The sequence below is a fragment of the Dipodomys merriami genome, unplaced genomic scaffold (assembly GCF_024711535.1).
Source record: "Dipodomys merriami isolate MVZ:Mamm:240054 unplaced genomic scaffold, mDipMer1.0.p SCAF_620, whole genome shotgun sequence".
Taxonomy (NCBI): Eukaryota; Metazoa; Chordata; class Mammalia; order Rodentia; family Heteromyidae; genus Dipodomys; species Dipodomys merriami.
In genome coordinates, this window is record NW_027206203.1 from 359,120 (window position 1) to 379,502 (window position 20,383).

The window sequence follows — 20,383 nt, forward strand, 5'->3', positions numbered from 1 at the left end:
AAACGAACTTTACAACTTTGGCAGGGGTCGGGGTTGGGAAGGGGAAACAAAGGAGGAGGCAACAATGCTTGATAAGAAATGTGCTCATGGGCTGGGAAGGTGGCTCGGTGGTAGAACGCTTGCCTTGCATGCATGAGGCACTACGTTCAATTCCTCAGAACCACCTAAGCAGGAAAAAAAAGCCAAAGTGGCACTGTGGCTCAAGTGGTAGAGTGCTAGCCTTGAGCTGAAGTGCTGAATGACAGCACCCAGGCCCAGAGTTCAGGCCCCACGACCGGACCCCCCCCCAAAAAAAAAAGAAAAAGAAAAAGAAAAAGAAATGTACTCATCATCTTGCCCATGTAATTGTAACCCCTGTGTATGGTATTTTCAATAAAAAAAAGAATGCTTTACAAAATCCAAAAAAGAAAAGGTAAACTTTTACTGAAGAACCCAGGTATGTTTCTTGTGTTGTTTTGTTTTTGTTGTCACTGTACTTGATATCACAACCTGAGTGCTGTCCCTGAGCTTTTTACACTCAAGGTTGATTCTCTACAACTTGGAGCTACAGATCCACTTCTGGTTTTGTGGTAGTTCATTGGAGATAAAGAATCTTAAGAACTCAGTCTTCCACACGCTGATTTCTAACTGCAACTCTCAGATTTCAGCTTCCTGAATTAGTAGGATTACAGGCCTGGTCCACCAACGCTAAGCCAGAACCTGAGTATTTTCACCACTGCTAATTGAAAGAGTTCAATTCTTTTTCCTCCAGACCGCTTGCCACGCACATTTATCTCTGGATGGAAATTGAGCAAATAGAGAGTTTCCAGTAGCTCACACCTACACATCCTGGCTACTGAAAAGTCTGAGATCTGAGGATAGTGGTTCAAAGCCAGCCCAGACAGCAAAATCTTGGAGACTTTTAGTGCCACTTATCCACAAAAACATCTGTATGTTGAGCTATGGCTCAAAAAGTAGAGCTCTACCTTGATCAAATATCCCTGGGATAGACCTCAGGCCCTGAGTTCAAACCCCAAGACAAGTGCACAGGCATATGCATGTGAATGCACGTGCACACACACACACACACACACACACACACACACACACAATTTTATAAAAGAGTTCTCAAACCTAGCAAGGTGCCACCCTAATCCCTTAATGTCCTGCTATGCTATGGAATTAGAAAAGCCTAACCTCTGGCTGGGGCTGCAATCCCTGCTGGTAAACAGCATCTGGAAGGATGAAGTAGCTCTGAGCCAAGACTGACTCACGCAGACCAGAAGCAGGAGTGAGGTTGTACAGGCAAGTGGCCCCTACTCACCTAGAGTGGAAAGGGGAGTGTGGTGACATGGACACATGGCCCCACTCATCCAGACCAAAAGCAGGAGTAAGGTAACACAAACATGAGGCCCCCACTCACTCAAACTAGAAGGAGGAGTGAGGTGATACAGGCATGCGGCCCCCACTTACCCCATTTACTCCCTCTTCTCCAGGAGGGGAAGCAGGAGTGAGGTGAAACAGACACACAACAACTACTCAACCAGACCAGAAGCAGGAGTGTGGTGGTGCAAGCATGTAGCCTCCACTCACCCTGACCAGAAGCAGGAGTGAGGTGACACAGGCATGGGCCAAACATTCCAGCCAGGAAGCAGAAGTGAGGTGATGGTCTCATGCCACACCAAAGGAGCCTTGAGAAACATGGCAGCCCCCTGAGGAGGAAGGCACATTTCAGTGTCCATCCAGCCTTCTCTCCTGCCTTTTGTGAAGGCCTGCTTGGTTCCACGGTGCACTCAGGAGGTCATAGGGCTCGAGCCATGGATGCCGCTGTCCTTTTCCAACTGGTATTGCACCTGCTGCAGCTACAGTAGCAAACTCAATAAGTTGTAATTCACAGAATGTATACTATGAACCATTAATGTCTTCAGTTACCAGGTGCCACTTGCTAGTCACTTAATAAAAGAGTTGCCAATGTCTTCAGTGTTCACTGACTTGTAAAAATGCTGGGTTGGGAATATTAATATTACTGATTGTCTTTTAATTCCTAGGAATGATGATTTTTGAAAATGCCCATTCTGTGTTCTATATCTACTAACAGACTTGTGCCAAGATCAAATTACTTACAGCCTGGTTGTTAAGAGTATAGACTCAGGGACTGGGAAGGTGGATCAGTGGTAGAATGCTTGCCTTGCATGCCTGAGGACCTGGGTTCGATTCCTCAGCACCAGATAAGCAAAAAGAAAAAGCCAGAAGTGGCACTGTGGCTCAAGTGGTAGATTGCTAGCCTTGAACTGAAGAGCTAAGGGACAGCGCCCAGGCCCAGAGTTCAGGCTCCACGATCGGAACAAAAAATAAAAAGTAAAAGATATAGACTCAGATTCAAATAAATTCAAATTCAATTTTGGCTACTTACTGGCTTTTGGTTAAAGTGGAAGGCACTATAACACTGAGCTTTATTCATTTTGTACTTATGTGAATGGAGCCAGGGACAGGTAACTCATGCCTATAATCTTACTCAGGAAACTGAGAGGGAAGGATTGTGTTTCAAAGCCAGCCCCGGCAGAACAGGCCCTATGAGATTCTTAGTTCCAATTAATCCCTCAAAAACCAGAAGTGGGTTGAGAAGGTGGCTCAGCCCAAGCATGCTTGCCTTGCATGCATGGGGCCCTAGATTCGAATTCTCAGCACCACATAAGCAGAAAAAGCAAGAAGTGGCACTATGGCTCAAATGGTAGAGTGCTAGTCCTAACCTGAAGAGATGAGACACAGCACCCAGTCCCAGTGTTCAGGCCCCATGAACAACAACAACAAACTCCATGACCAACTAAACAAAAACAAAATCAGAAGTGAAGCTGTGGTTCAAGTGGTAGAGTGCTAGAAAGTGGATCAGGAACAGGCCCTGAGTTCAAGTCCCACAATGTACCAGAAAAAAAGAAAGAAAGAAAGAAAGGAAGAAAGAAAGAAAGAAAGAAAGAAAGAAAGAAAGAAAGAAAGAAAGAAAGAAAGAAAGAAAGAAAGAAAGAAAGAAAGGAAGGAAGGAAGGAAGGAAGGAAGGAAGGAAGGAAGGAAGGAAGGAAGGAAGAAAGAAAGAAAGAAAGAAAGAAAGAAAGAAAGAAAGAAAGAAAGAAGGAAAGAAAGAAGGAAAGAAAGAAGAAAAGAAAAAAGGAAAGAAAGAAGGAAATGCAATTGGATACTGGTATTTCCCATCTCCTAGGGTTTATGAATATTCAAAAAACAAAATTTATTGAGCGTTTCCTATTGAAAAGAGGGATTTTATCTCACCATCAAGTTATTTATGATGCTGCAGAGCATGCAATGGATACCCACTACTTCAGTGGAAAGTTGAATGTAAATTTTGTGAGTCCTATTTGAATAGCTGGTGAGAAGCCAAATTGATGAGCCACAGACTTTTCTGAAAAATGGTTTCCTAAGGAAGATTCAGTTTCCCACATGTCAGTTTGCCTTTCTGCTTCTAGTCAGAAAATCTCTAAGGCTCAGGAAAGGATTCAAGCTCTCTGTTAAACCATGCTATAGCCATTTTTATTTTTATTAAAGGAATAAGTACTCTAGACATAGGTGGATCCTGCCTATTATCCTCCCTGCATAGGAAGCTGAGATTTGAGGATCATGATTTCATACCAGCCCAAGCAAAAAAGTCCATGAGACTTGTCTCAATTAAGCAGTGATAAACCCAGAAGAAGAGGTATGGCTTAATAATTAAAGTATCATTCCTATGGAAAAAGCTCTGTTTAAGCTGCCCTAATGCTTCAGGTCATAGGTTAGGACATTGCCACCTACAATATTGCTGAACCCTGCCTTCCCTTGGTGTGATGACCTTCAGCCTGGCTTTCACTTCTGTGCATATAGGCTGTTTGGCCATCGACATTGGGGGTGGCATGATCCGTTTATGGAATATATTACCCATAAAAACTAACTATGATGTAAACAAAGTTTGACAAGTTGTTAAGTCCAAAGTTACAGTGGTAAGGATGATTACTATTTAGCTTTTTTTTTTTGGGGGGGGGGGTCCAGTCGTGGGGCCTGAACTCTGAGCCTGGGCACTGTCCCTCAGCTCTTCAGCTCAAGGCTAGCACTCTACCACTTGAGCCACAGTGCCACTTCTGGCTTTTTTCTTTTGGCTTATGTGGTGCTGAGGAATTGAACCCAGGGCCTCATGCATGCAAGGCAAGCGCTCTACCGCTGAGCCACCCTCCTAGCCCTAGCTTTTTTCTTTAAATAGTTAATTGATTTTTAAAGTTTATATGCTTATTTCATCTAGGAAATCAAAAGTTAATATTTGGGATTTTTGGTGAAATTTGAAACTAGGCAATTAAAAGCACTCATTGTCCTCAAATTCAGTATTTAAAATTATTAAAACTTTGTTCATATGTTTTAGTTGTCCGAAATTTGAGCCACACATGTTAGCTCATACTTGTAATGCTAGCTGCCGGGTCTTTACTGATACAGAGAGGATTATGATTTGAGGCTAGCCCAGGGAAACATTCACAATATTGGATCTAAATCAATATCTGAACCCAATGCATTGTGCTTTATATTTCATCTCCTCAGAAAATGTAAAAAGAAGGATTGTGGACCATGCTAGCATGGTCATAAACAGAAAACCCTGCCATAAAAATGGATAAAGCAGGGCTGGGAAGGTGGGTCAGTGGTAGAGCGCTTGCCTTACATGCATGAGGCCTTGTGTTCAATTCCTCAGCACCACATAAGCAGAATAAAATAAAGCCGGAAGTGGAATTGTGGCTCAAGTGGTAGAGTGCTAGCCTTGAGCTGAAGAGCTGAGGGACTGTGGCAAGGCCCAGAGTTCAAACGCCCCCCCCCCCAAAAAAAATAAGTCTAAAACAGAGCTGGGCTCAGGTGGCTCATGCCAGAAAACTACTCAGGAAGTTCAGATCTGAAGAACACAGTTCAAAGCCAGTCTAGGCAGAAAAGTCTGTGAGACTCTTATCTCCATTAAACCACCAGAAAATCAGAAGTGGCACTGTGGCTCAATCAGTAGAGCACTTGCCTTGAGCTTAAGAGTGCAAGGACTGTCTCCAGGCCCAGAGTTCAAGACACATGACAAACAAAAACAAAAGTGACTAAAGCAAAAAGAGAGGTGTGTGGCTCAACTTTTAGAGGGACCTACCATAAGTGCAAGAAGCCCTTAATTTAACTGCTAGTATAGAAAGGAGGAAAGGATATGAATCAAAGAAGTAAGGGAGGAATTATGATATAATCAAATACTAGAATGATAAGTATTAAATAAAGAGATTACAGGTATTTTATATGAAAAGATACTGATTGTTTACTAAAAGGAAATTATAAAATGTGGAATTAAGGCTGAAATACATATACAACTTTTGTTTTTCTGTAAAATGATACTTATGTGCCCCTTTAGTTTAACAGTAGTAAATGAGTTTAAAACAATATGGGTGGTTAGAAATGAATCATTATTTCTTTTCACTTTTTCTGCTATATTCACCACTTACAAAATCCAAACAATGTTGATCATTTTAATTATTAATTCATTAATTTAATCTTTCATATTTAGTGTATAGTCTATTGTGCACATCATTTAAATGTTTGAACTCTTTTCGTTTGTTTGTTTTTTGTCCATCTTGGATCTTGAACTCTGGCCTGGGCACTGTCCCTTAGCTCTTCACCTCAAGGCTAGCACTCTACCACTTGAGCCATAGAGCCACTTCTGGCTTTTTCTGCTTATGTGGTACTGAGGAATTGAACCCAAAGATTCAACATGCAAGGCAAGCACTCTAGTACTGAGACAACTTCCGAGCCCTGATCTCTATTTTTCCTTCAGACATGGGACTTGAACACAGGGCATTAGTATTGTCCCAGAACTCCTCTGCTCAATGCTAGTACTCTAGCATGCCAGTTTAAACCACAGTGCGATTTCTTGTTTTTAGTGGTTAATTGTAAATAGCAGTCTCATTGGAACTTTTTGGCCCAGGCTGTCTTTAAAACACCATATTCATTTCTCAGCCTCCTGAAATGGTAGGATTACAGGTATAAGCCTCCTGAACCCAGCTTCTCATTTTTTAAAAAAAGTGTTATATGTTTAGTTCCCCCTCAAATACATACAAAGTGAGATGCAAATTAATGTTAAATGAACCACCAATTGAGGATGTTGAGATTACAAGCGATTGCAATATTTTTTACATTTTTTTATATGTGAGCCTTGAACTCAGGGTCTGGGGGCAGTCCCTGTTCTTTTGTGCTCAAGGCTATCACTCTACCAGTTTGAACCAGTGCCGCTTCTGTTTTCTTGCTAACCAGTTTATGAGATATTAGTCTCACAGACTTTCTTACCCAGGTTGTCTTTAAACCTCAATTATCAGATCTCAGCCTCCTGTGGTGCTATGATTACAGGCATGAGCCACTGGCACCAGCTTTTTAAAAAAGGGACAACAATTCATATGCCAGAAGCTTTGACTTATGCCTATAATACTACCTACTCTAGAGGCTGAGATCTGAAGATGATGATTTGAATCTAGTGGTGCAAAAACGTCTCTGTGAATCTTTTATCTCCCATAAACTGTTCAAAAAAATCCAGAAGTGAAGCTTTGGCTCAAGTGGTAGAGTGTTCTCTTGAGCAAAAAAGAAGCTCAAGGATAGTACCTAGATCCTGCAATCAAACTCCATTTCTTACACACACACACACGCAAACACACACACACAAACACACACACAAACACACACACACACACACAAACCCAAAAGCAAATAGAAAATATGAAGAAATCAATGAAAAATTTTAATATTGTAAGGACTTTTGGGTTTAGAGGTATAACTTAGTTGGTAGGACAATAGCTATCGATTGAAACTATCAAGTACCAAGGACACAAAAAAAGAATTATCTGCTCTGCTCTATATTTTCCTATTCTCATATGTTCTCATTTGGGAACTCTCTTCTTTTTAAAAAAATTGTTTTAGCGGTGATGTAGAGCACGGTTACCTTTCTGTATGTCAGGTAACTACTACATTTCCTTCCTTTTACATAATCTCATCTGTTCCCCCATTCTCTTCCATACCCTCTCTCCCATCTTGGCCCTCGACTTGCATGGTTCACTTTCATCAATGTCCAGTAGAGCCAGAGGGCTCTGCTGCTGCAATATTCTGTGTCCTTCCCACATTTTTCCTGTATATTAGGTGAAGAATACAGACTCATCAGAAAATGAAAAGACAAATTAAGAAAAGTCCCTTTGTTTTCTTATTGCAATATATATATATATATATATATATATATATATATATATATATATATATATAGAGAGAGAGAGAGAGAGAGAGAGAGAGAGAGAGAGAGAGAGAGACAGGGAGACACAGAGAGAGAGACAGGGAGACAGACAGGGAGACAGACAGAGAGAGACAGGGAGACAGACACAGAGAGAGAGAGAGAGAGAGAGAGAGAGAGAGAGAGAGAGAGAGAGAGAGAGAGAGAGAGAGAGAGAGAGAGAGAAAGAGAGAGAGAGAGGAGAGAGAGAGTATTATATAGAAAAGGTGCTTGAGTATTACAACTTGGTGATTTTCGCCAAAGGCTTCCTCTTCTGTTCTTACTGTATATGATGCCTAGAGTCCTGTACAGTATATCATATCCCATTGTGTTTTAAACCTTTCTTCCACATATTAGGGGAAAATGTACCATTTGTCAATTTGATGTGGTTAACTTTCTTAATATGATTTATTCTAGTGTCCTCCGTTTCCCTGCAAATTTCATTATTTTATCCTTTCTAATGGCTCTGTAAAATTTCATTGTATATAGATAGCATAATTATTGGTTCCATTCATTTATTGTGGGGCATCTGGGTTGTGGACATTTCTTGTCACTGTGAATTGAGCAGCAAGGAACATGGTTGTGCAAATGTCCTTGCCATTTTCTAGTTTCTCCACTTCCCCACCAACATTTGTTGTCTGAATTCAAGATATTTGGATAAGATGGTATCTCAGGATTACTTTGATATTTATTTTCTTTATGGCCAGGGATGATGAACCTTTCCTGATACGTTTTTTTGCCATTCTTACCTCTTCTTCTGAGAAGTCTCTCCTTAGCTCCTCTGCCCACTTGATGATTGGTTTATTTGTTTTGGGTGGTGTGGTTTCCTGAAATCCATGTATACATTGAAAATTAGCCCTTTGTCTGATGTATTGCAGGTAAATATCTTTTCCCAATTTGTTGGCTGTCTTTTTAGTTTAGTGGCTATGTCCCTAGCCTGTGTAGGTTTTTTCCTTTGATGTAGTCCCATTTGTTGGGTCTCTCTCCTATCTGTTATGCCCCTGGAATTCTATTCAGGAAGTTCCTGCCAGTACCTATAAGTTCTTTTTTTTAATTATTACTTTAATGGTAAAAATTTTATTTACTTTTATAAATACGTTGCAAGACAAAAGTTTTCAAAAATACTTTCCCCCCCCAAAAAAATTAAAAAAATAAAGGAAAGCTCGTAATAGGTAGGCAGACAATCTTGACTCCTCTTTTTGTTCTTAAGGAGAGCTCTCTGCAGTGTAGGGCAGGACAATTGCCACACACCCAACACTGCCATGGGTTTGGCCTTGGGGAGAGAAAAGGCCAGCCTGAACTGAGTGTCCTCTCCTGGTCACGGCCATACTTACACCTTCTAGTACCTATAACACTATCTAGGATTATCTAGTATGGATCCTACTATAGTTGGGCTATGCTGTATACAATGTTAACCTTTGAGAACATATATCTCTCTCTGCATATATGTCTGAATTATAAAGTATAAGTTGGACTCCAAGTTCAACAAACACAAGTTATTCTCTATGTGTTCCCAGTGTCCCTATGAGGCTCTCTCAACAGCTGTTCATTTTTCCTGTTTAGATAACATTAAAAACCATAGTTTTGTTAGGTCAAGAATAAAGATGAGGGGTGAAAATAAACTTTTGCCTTTAAATAGCTTATTATCCTCAACCCCAAACTAGGAGTTAAATTAGAAAACATTTTGTTGTTGTTGTTGTCTCCAGAGCGATTACTCCATTACTGGTGAGGCCTGTGAGGTGTGGGGTACACTCCCAGCCTCCCCCATGCCGCAGGCGGGTGCGGCAGGTGGAGGCACGCACTGGGCCACTCCATTCACTTCACAGGGCTTACAACGCACGAAGGGGCCAACGTCACAGGTGGCCGGCGGAGCAGGGCCAAGGCGGTGAGCAGAGCTGCCCCGAGCACGGGGCGAGCCTGATGCATGGCGCCTGCGCAGGGGCCAACTGGAGTAAGGGATTACCGGGTCGAGGCACATGGTGCAAGATTGTGGGAACTGGAGCGCAACTACCTGTGCTCGGCATGCAGCTGCCCAGCTCGCACCTCAGCATCTATAAATTCTAATGTCATCCTTATTCTGTCTTATAGTAGTTTGGCTGATTTTAATGTAATCCATTTTGAGTTGATGTTAGTGCAAGCAGAGATCCACTTCTAGTTTTCTTCCTATAAATGTCCAGTTTTCCCAGCATCAATACTTGAAAAGGCTATGATGTGTGTGTGTGTGTGTGTGTGTGTGTGTGTGTGTGTGTGTGTGTGCGTGTGTCTGTGTGTGTGTGTGTGTGGTGTGTGTGTGGGGGGGTCGTGGGGCTTGAACTCTGGGCCTCGGAGCTACCCTTCAGCATTTCATCTCCAGGCTAGTACTTGAACCATCTTTCCACTTCCCATTTTCTTGTGGTTTACTGGAGCAAAGAGTCTCATGGACTTCCCTGGCCCTGCTGTCTTTCAACAATCATCCTCAGATCTCAGCCTTCTGAGTAGCTAGGATTAATGGCCTGAGCCACAGGCACCCGGCAAGGCTATGTTTTTTCCACACTACATCTTTCGCTCTTTTGTCGAATATCAGATGATTGTAAGTATGCGGTTTTATTTATGTGGTCTTTTCATCTTTTTAATACGTTTTTTTATTGTAAAAATAATGTACAAAAGGGTTACAGTTACATAAGGAAAGTAATGAGTTTATTTCCTCTCAAGCATTGTTACCTCCTCCTTTGTTTTCCCCCTACCATCCCTACCCTTCCACCTCCACAACTACTTTCCATCCCCCCTTCCCACTCTCTGCCTAAATTGTAAAGTTCGTTTTTGAACATAGTGTCTTGATCTCATTGTTAAAATTGGCCTATCCCTAGTTAAGCATTTGGTTTTTACCCTTCACCTCCCAAAGCTAGAGAAATGTATATACAAGATACAGGGCACAACATCAAAGAAACAAAAAAAACACATAACTTAGGTTTCAAGATTTGGTGGAAGAATGATGACTGTTGAATTAACTTGATAAGTATTCTATAGTTTTTAATGGTAAGGCTTATTAACTCAAAGGTGGAGCAAAAACATTCAGAATAGTGGAATGTGGCTACTACTCATTTGATGTGTGTGGATAGATTATGATTAATAAAAATATATCTATTAAATCCCAGTGGTAGACTGCTGTGCTAACTGGGAGGAGTCTTTGTTAATGCCAGGGGTTTGAATACTGGTAATGAAGCAGAATATGAGGGGAGAGCATTTGCTAAGGATGTAACATCCTAGGCTAATAACAAATACATTGTAGTAGAATGCTAAGTGATGATCAACTGAGCATCAAATTTTATTTGTTGACTTCTTTGTTTTGTGAAGTCCAGGGATTTGAACCTAGAACCTGGGTGCTCTCCCTTAATTTTTTCTCAAGGCTAGTGCTCTACCAGTTGAAACACAGCTTCATGTCCATAATTTTATTGGTTAATTGGAGATCAGTCTTTCCAAATTTCTGCTTTGGGCTTGCTTCAAACCTGATCTTCAGGTATCAACCTCCCGAGTAGCTAGCATTCCAGTTGTGAGCCACCAGAGCCTGGCTAGAATCACATGTTAAAAGTATTCACTAGGTGAATCAGGCGTGTCTAGCTACTATTTGAGAACTTTGGTTCCAGTGGGTCATGTCAGATTTAGAATAACATCAGAATTTTTCTTCTTGTAACCTGGAGCATCCAATATCGTTTTTTCTTCATTGTACCTTTTTTTCTTACTTCACAAGCAAGCACGTCAGTGATGTTTTCCTTTTCTGAAGCAAGTTAGGTCCTTTCCCATCACTGAGGGATGTACTTGCTTTTCTTACTGCCTGGATTACCTGCTTCTAGTTAATTGCATGGATGATGGCTCTCAGGTTAACTGTCTCCTCCTCAGGGATATCTCCTCACATATCTGCTGTGAAGTTGTTGCCACAAAACTACCAATGTCATGTCTCTGATTTATAGAAATTATCATTATGATTTCTGGTTTTCTTTTCAGCATGAAATTGATGAGGAGAGAGCCACATTCACTTGTTTCTCCAACACCTATAATAGTGCCTGGTCCTTAGTGCTCAGGAGCCTTGCATGGGGATCAGCCTTTTCCAGCTCAATTTATCCTAGCTTCTGGTCAGGACAGCTCTTGAAGCTGATGTCTGGTGGGTAGCAGTCATCCCTCTAATTCTTTGTGCCTTTCTGTGTTGTTGAGTCCACCTCAGAGCAAGATCAGTGCTTGACATCTATTTGCTGCTATGGAAAGATGGGTATGACATAATACAAGTTAGGGGAACTGTTTTGTGAAGCTGTGTGAAGAGACGCATCCCCATACAAGTTGCCAAGACAAGTGTTTCCCATGCTCAGGAGTGTATTCCACAATTCAGCATCCAAACTATCACCTACTCCCTGATGCACTCAGTGTATATTCCCATTTCCATTAAAAAAAGAAAAATTCAAGATATGCCTTTGATGATTTGTCATTGAATTACTGAAACAAAGTATATAATTTGGGGGCTGGGAAGGTGGCTCAGTGGTAGAGTGCTTACCTTGCATGCATGAGGCCTTGGGTTTGATTCCTCAGCATCTCATAAGCAAAAAGAAAATAAGCCTGAAGTGGCACTGTGGCTCAAGTGGTAGAGCGCTAGCCTTGAGCTGAAGAGCTGAGGGATAGCTCCCAGGCCCAGAGTCAAAGCTGACAACTGGACCCCCCCCCCAAAAAAAGTATATAATTTTATGTATTTGTAAGTCTTTGTCCATCTCTCTTGAGCCCTGGGCATATTTCTATGTGTTTGAAGCTTGGAAAGGGAAATAAGGTTTATTTCAGGATAGTCAAAAACATTTTGGGAGGGAATACCAACTTTCCATCTGATGTTCTACAGATGGCCATCTTGGCACAGAAACTAAGTAGAATGTCATAGCATAAGAGACTTGTCCTGATTTCTACTGACTTTCCTCTGGGGTCACAGAGAGTGATCCTACTGCATCTGTGTCCCTTGGCTACACTCGAGGGACCAGGTCTCCTCTGAAAATCTAATGGCATGGGGGTAAGAGAAATAAAAACACAGAACCCAGCTTCTCACATTACTAGGATTACAGGCCTGAGTCTCATATACTAACTCATAACTGCCTTTTTATATATCGTGTAGCCGGTTTCATTATATTCAACTCATAGACAGATATACAAATATATGTTTATATTTATTCATCTATTTATAATCAGTGTTATATCTAGAAACACAAAAATATATATTCATATAACTATAATGAAAGTTATATTACCACTTTCCCCAATAATGATTTACACTAATATTATGTGAAAAAAATACTTACGATTGAAAATGTTAAAAGCCCTTGTAGTATGAAAAATCGTATTCGATCTTATACATCATATAAAATACTATATAAAATGTAATGAATATAGCATGTATTTCCATATATCTGATTTAATTGCTTCCTGATTTTGTGTTTGTCCATTTATGTAAGCCTTCTTTCTTCTATTGATGATGGCTTATACTTTCCAGTGTCGATATTTCCTATGTATTTTGTCAAATATATTCAGCCCTAAGTAGATTTTTTATGCTAATGGAGCCAAATTTTTCTTCAATATTTCCCAAACCACAATGAATATGTATACAGTCTTGAACTCACTGTGGGAAGAAAGTCCCACATAGCACTATAAGTATTGTAGCATTTGTCCCAATTGACAGAACAGCTTTCTAGATAATCTGATCTGGTATGTCCTAAAGCTTTTGTAACCACCTTATCACCCCATGCAGGCATGGTCTGGCTTCCTTGCAACTCCCTGTGCACTTAACTGATCCCTTTATATCCAGTAGGCTCCCTTGTTCAGCCTGCAGTTACTCTGTATTTTCCCACACACAGAACACATGTGCATGGTGCTTTACATTGTAGGTGAAAAAAAAAAAACACATTTAAGACTCATGAATTGTATAATATAACATAAACATTGACATTTTAATAACGTTAGAAAAATAAGTAGAATGATCATTTTACAACAATCAGGACCAAAAAGAAACATAAAGATTTTCTAAAGAAGAGGGGAAGCAATCTCTAAATCTGGATTGTCTTCTAAGTTGCCTTCAGACACAAATTCTGCCTCAGACTCCTCAAAGGGATCTACTTCCTCATTAAAGGCAGTATTTTCTTCCTGAGTCTAGGGAGGGACAGATTCTTATTTCTCAATTGGAAATTGGATCTCCAGCAGCAGGACAGATTGTTCTGGATATTCTGTGAGGACAGAATCCCTTTCCTCAACTGAATCTAGACTTTGAACCTAACTTACGACTGGGGTCATTTTCCATTAGCACATATTTACCCTGCACTCCAAGACCAATACTTTTTTACTGGTTTGGATGTGATCTAGGTGAATTGTGAACATCAATGGAAGATATTCTGGACCATCTTCTTCCTTGGTGGCATGTGAATGTACACCTATATCACATGTGGAGTTCAGAACCAATGGGATGTCTACAGGACTCAAAACTACTTGAGCCTTTCTACACATTGAAAAATCCTCTATGTTCACATGCTTTCTGGAGTCCAGTGTTGGCTTCCAATCTCCATCAGTCACCATAGGCGACATCACTGATGGGTTCTTTAGCTGGAATTCAGCAGAAAGTTCTCTACAGTGACACAAACATAGGTACAGGAGTCTTAGAGTAGACTCTAGAAGTTAAAGTGTGACTAAACTTCTATGAGGATTTAACAGGAGAAGCTGTAGAACTTGAGTTTGGACTGAACACTGATGAGAAGGTAGGGTGTTTCTAATGAGTGGTTATGTCCAAGTTCTTTGAAAAAGGGAACAGACATTACTCGGCATAGAACATCCATAAAAGGACATTTTGCCAAGCTGGGTAGTACAAAGGGTTCTTGGACAAGCAGGCCCATCCCTTGATACCTAGGTTCCATCCCTACTCACAAGCTCTAAGGCATCTAAACAAGGACTACTTACTCTTTTTCTTGGTCTCACGGGTCATGCTTTGCTCCAGCTGGTCCAGAAGGATATGTAAGCAGGACAGCAATTCTGAAGAGGGCATGTTGAGCTTGTCATACTGTGTAAGTTTTTTCAGCATGTCAAATTTCTTGTGCTCAAAAATCATCATGGTAGACGTCCATCCAAATAGTTAAGATGGAAAAATCGATGCTGTTGGCAAATTGTTGAAAGGAAAATGAGAGTCCGCCCTCTCCATCCTGAGCCTTCTACCACAGACCCTTTCTGGCATGACTAGAATGTTGGGAAGTGGGAAGAGACTCCTGGAAGCAGGATGCTCCTCACAACCCATTTCTAGAAATTTCTAATACAATCCTCCAAAATTCTCCCCGTGATGGGCAGAGAAAGTTGTTTCCCCACTGTATCTGACTTGCTACACACAGCCCTCCCTGTTATTGAGGGATTGTGGTCCATGCGAGCCTGGTCATAAACAGAAAACCCTGTCATAAAAATGGCTCAAGCAGAGCTGAGCTCAGGTGGCTCATGCGTGTAATCTTAGCTATTCAGGAGGCTGAGATCTGAAGATCCCAGTTCAAAGCCAATCTAGGTAGCAAAGTGTGTGAGACTCCTATCTCAATAAACCACTAGAAAACCAGAAGTGGCACTGTGGCTCAAACAGTAGAACATTCATCTTGAGTTGAAGAGTGCAGGGACAGTGTCCAGGCGCAGAGTTCAAGTCATATGACCAACAAAAACAAAAGTGACTAAAGCGAAAAGAGCAGGTGTATAGCTCACTTTGTAGAGCACCTACCTAAAATACATGAAGCCCAGAGTTTAATTGCTAGTATTGAAAGGAGGAAAGGATATGAAGGAATGGAAGGAAGAAAAGAAGGAAGGGAGGAATTTTGATTTAACCAAATACTGGAAAGATGTGAAGTATTAAATAAAGGTATTACAGGTATTTTATATGAAAAGATACTGATTGTTTACTAAAAGGCAAATTATAAAATGTGGAATTCAGGCTAAAATACACGTACAATTTTGTTTTTCTGTAAAGTGATACTTACATACTTCTTTTGTTTAAAAGTAGTAAATGAGTTTAAAATATCGAAGAGTTGTTAGAAATGAATCATTATTTCTTATCACTTTTTCAGCTACATTCACCATCTAAAAAATTGAAACAATGTTGATCAATTCAATTATTAATTTATTAATTTAATCTTTCATCTTTAGTGTATAGTCTATTGTACACATCATTTAATTATTTGAACTCTTTTTTTGTTTGTCTTTTGTCAATCATGGGTCCTGAACTCTGGGCCTGGGCACTGTCCCTTAGCTCTTTACCTCAAGGATATCACTATACCACTTGAACCACAGTGACACTTCTGGATTTTCTGCTTATGTGGTACTGAGAAATTGAACTCAAAGGCTCATACATGCAAGGCAAGCACTTTACCACTTAGCCACCTTCCCAGCCCTGAACTCTTTATTTTTTCCTTTAGACATGGGGCTTGAATACAGGGCATGGGTGCTGTCCCAGAGCTTCTTTGCTCAAAGTTAGCACTCTACCATACAAGTTTAAACCATAGTGCCATTTCTTGTTTTTTAATGGTTAATTGGAAATAGCAGTCTCATGGTAACTTTTCTGCCCAGGGCTGGCTTTGAACCACCATCCTCATTTCTCAGCCTCCTGAGAAGGTAGGATTACAGGAGTGAGCCACCTGTACCCTTGTGCTCATTTTTTTTCTTTTAACTGTGATTTAAGTTTAGTTCCCCCACCTAAATACGTGCAAACTGAGATGCAAATTGGCTTTAAATAAACCACTAGTTGAGGATGCTGAGATTACAAATGATGGCAAATTGTTTTTAACTTTTTTTAATATGTGAAGCTTGAACTGAGGGCCTGGTTGAAATCCCTGTTCTCTTGTGCTCAAGGCTATCACTCTATTAGTTTGGCCCACAGTGCCCCTTTTAGTTTCTTGGTAACCAGTTAATGAGATAATAGACTCACAGACTTTCTTACCAAGGTTGTTACTAATCCTCGATTATCACATCTCAGTCACCTGAGTTGTTATGATTACAGGCATGAGCCAATGGCACCAGTTTTTTTTAAAAAAGCAACAACAGATTACTTTAGGGGAGGTTGGAGGAGGAAAGAGCTAGAGGCTAAACAAGCTCTCACATAGAAAATAGTTGAAGTGTTCCAGTGAAGAGTCCTAGGCCAGAGAATTACTAAGTGTGCCATCACAGTACAGAGAGTTTGGCCAGAGAGGGAAAATCCAGGCAAGGAGACAGATCTGAGCACTTGCCATTAGCTGCAGCTGCAGTGGCAGCAGCAATGGCAGCAGCCTAGCCGCCAAACGAACAACACAGAGTCTGGGACAATGGTGCCAGAAACAGCAGGTGACTGGATTCTTCTTAAAACCAAAAAGAGCTGACAAGTAGCAGGTATCTTCATCCTGCAGATCACAGACCAGAGATAACCCAGGAACCAAGACTCCAGGGTGAGTAGAATACTGACATACTTACTCCTTCTCAGGTTACAGAGGAAAGAAGGCCACCCCTCCCGCCCTCACCCCCGGAGGTCTCCATATTTGATATTGAAAAGGCCCAGCTGAGGAGCTAGCTCCAGCTCAGGCCTTGGAAAAAAACAAAAGATTCATTTAGGAAGTCACAGGCACCTGACCAGACCTGCCAGGCTCAGCTCCTCCCTGGGAAAAGTCACCCAGCCCAAGCAGACAAAGCTCTGCCGTGAGGGGAGTGACTTTCTTCACTGGGTAAACAGAGCCAGAGGCTGCCCCTCCCTACAGCAGCCTAGACAATCAAGTGAAATTCAGTAAACATAAACCCTGAGAATGGCTCCAGGCTGGGCTCTGTGTCTCAGAAGCTACCCTTCAGGGAAAAGCTACAATTTGCTGAACGGCCTCAATTCTACCCAGAACCTAGCCTCATCACAGCCTCTTCAAACGAGAGGAAACAGCCATCTCCCTCTTGTGCGAAACTCAAAGCAGATCTCCCTCTCATTGAACTAGCCTGGGAGGAGGATCACAAAATCCTGGGTAAAGCAGAGCATTTATCTGCCTGCTCAAACAAATTGACTTAAGAAACCAATCTAGCCACAGGCAAACCAAACACCACAAGCAGACAAGAGACTCCACCAAGAGACTTTGTACGGACACAATGAGATACAGGATCTTCCCATCTAATCCCGCCCCCCCCCCCAAAAAAAGTTCTTTGTTGTACCTTTTTTGTTTTTTAGTTTTTTAAAAAAATTGTTTTCTATTAATCTTTTTTTCTCCCCTCCTATTTTTTTATTTTAGGTGTATATGTGTGTCTGTGTGCTTTGTTTAAATCTCTACTGACCTTTTGGTCCTTTTTTTCTTGTTTTTTCTTTTTCATTCTTTTCATTTTTCTTCTGTTTCCTTCTTTTTTGTGTGACTTAATTGCTGTTCTGCTCATCCTCAGATATATGCCATCATCGAATATTAGACTGAAAGACCCTAGTCCCCTAGGATACTTTCGTCAAGGGGCGGGCGCCCCAGAAACTCAGACTCCAGGCCGGGAGATGCAATAAGCAAGAGGAGTTTATTTGACGTTTGTGCAAACAGATTCTCTGCCCCGGTCAGTCAGAAAGCCCCGAGCATCGGTTACAAGCCTTTTTAAAGGCAAAAACCCACAAGATTAACGCATAACACAAAGTATCACATGATTGGTTCATTTAAAGGTCTCCATATACGCCAACAATCACTTTGCCACGCGGGAAATTTTGTAACAATCTTTGTAAAACAATTGGCTCATGGTTGGTTTAAGGGGGGGTTACATTGTTACAGGCCTATGATTGGTTGACATTTGGCTTAGCTTGGGGTCTTGCCAGGTGGTCGTTATCTCAAGGTCCTTTCTGGGGAATTTCTAAATGGGAACTGAGGAACACGTAATGTCTGTTCTTTATCTACAACCACTGACTTTGTCCTGGGGCCGGCATCTGGTCCCTGAAACTTCTTAACTCATTTCTGGGAAGGGAAGGTCAGTGCTAGCATAAGCAAGTTTACAAAAGCAGAATAAGCAGGTAGCAAGTTAGTAATGGTAATGGTCAATTTTTAATCTTTCATTCCCCACTTCTTCTCTGGGCTAATTTTAATCTTAAAATTCAGGGTGTCTCTATATTATCTTGTGGGGTGTCAGTTGTTCTCAGTGCTTGGTATTGAGATCTCAGAACTAATAAACGGACTGCGCTGATTTTTTTTCTTTTACCAAAGACACCAGTCTGTTGAGTATACAAGGTCCAATTGTAACAAAATTAACAGTACCAAAGGCCCTTATATTTTTTTCCCACCAGTCCTGACTCCGTGTATCACAGTTAACTTAATTTTATGCCAGCTGTACTTGTAAGCTCCAATTTTAAGACATACTCATACCATTTGCGTCATACTCATACCATTTGCTACATGAACTTTCTGAGGTTTGTCTTAAGGACAATTTAAAAATTTTTCCAATTCCTTTTCCAAGGCTTTCTTTACCATTTGCTACATACTTAAACTTTCTGAGGTTTTTCTTAAAGACAATCCTTACTTTTTAAAACCTTTCTTCTCCAAAGAGGACATTTTTTTCCCCAATTCCTTTCTCAAAACTCTCTTTACTACCCTCCTCTTTGTTACAATTCCTTGAGCTTCTTTGTGGCTAGAGTTTAAAACTTCCCAATTTTTCCTGTGGCTTGTGAAACCAAGTTATCTCAGAACAACCTCAAGGTACCACTGGGCTGGAGAAGCTTGCTAGATTTTAAGGCTAAGAGTATTACTTCCATTGATAACACACTCAGGTTATTACCATACCAGAGCCAAACTAGGCTGTGACCATAGTGTGGATTTCCAGTCACTATGCACTGAAGCACCTAAGGCAAGCAAGCCAGTGATATCCTTGTCCCCAATATCTACTGTGGGAAGAGAGGGTTTCTGGATATCACCCAAAAGAATGTCCCACAAGATCTTAGATTTAGCTGCAGTCAACCAGGAAGCAGACACAGGTGATGGAATCAGGCAGGAGTTTCTCCAGGTGGCTGTCAGGCCATCGTCGAACATTACCCATTAGGGTATGCAGCAGCAGCAGCAGCAACAGTAGGGTCTCTCAGTGGCTCCAAGGGACTGTTACACCTCATGCTGGGCTGTAAATTCCTACACAGACTGGTTAAGGATACATTGCATAGGCTTGGCAGACTTTTATCGTGCTGTTTTTTTTTAATTTAATTTAATTTTATTTGTGAACATACTGTACAGAGGAGTTACAATTACATGGGCAGGATAATGCATACATTTCTTACCAAGCATTGCAGCCTCCTCCTTTGTTTACCCTTCACATCCCTTCCCAGCCTCCTCCATCCCCCCCCAATCCCAATCCTTCTCCTTCCCCCCCTTTCCCCCCGCTCGCACCGACATTGTAAAGCTCGTTTTGGACATGAGTACTTGTACTTCTCATTGTTGCAACAGGTCCACCTGTATTCTTAAACAACTGGTTTTTCCCCATCTCCTCCACAAGTTATACTGACATCAAATATAGTGAAAGCAGGGGTTATACTGTGGGGGAGGGACATACAAAGCAACAAAGAGATAATCTTATAAATGCGTTAGAAACACATGCATGAAAGAAAAAAACATTAAAATACATATCTAAGGGTTCATTTTCCTGACATCACATTATCTGACCTTCAACTATGTTTATTGCAGCATTATTTACCGTAGCTAAGATATGTAACCAACCCAGATGCCCCTCAGTAGATGAATGGATCAAGAAAATGTGGTATATATACACAATGGAATTCTATGCCTCCATCAGAAAGAATGACATTGCCCCATTTGTTAGGAAATGGAAAAACTTGGAAAAAATTATATTAAGTGAAGTAAGCCAGGCCCAAAGAAACATAGGTCCCATGGTTTCCCTTATTTGTAATATCTAGTATCCTGCTGCTTTTTAAGATCTTTAAACAATAGTCCAGGAAATTTACCAAAATCACAACTTTTTTATTAACCAGATATTTTTGTAAATAGACACAGAAGGCTCATAAGGCTTAGTCTTGTAACCATCTCTGACAGATGCAGTCTCCATACCTTGCACACCAACAACTGTTAACACTATTTTTATGCCTTTTTTAAAAAAATTATTTTATCTATTTTGCCTCATTTTTTCAAAACTGAC

General features: G+C 40.9%; 1 long non-coding RNA gene across 1 annotated transcript; it reads right to left on the bottom strand.

Moving 5' to 3' along the window:
- Window positions 1-11,427: 11,427 nt before the first annotated feature.
- LOC138815108 (uncharacterized) lies at window positions 11,428-17,708 on the bottom strand. Its single transcript, XR_011368163.1, has 3 exons — window positions 17,561-17,708; window positions 14,219-14,410; window positions 11,428-11,499 (listed from the first exon to the last, which is right to left on the bottom strand). It is a non-coding gene; the product is annotated as an uncharacterized lncRNA (long non-coding RNA).
- Between the last annotated feature and the right edge of the window lie 2,675 nt (window positions 17,709-20,383).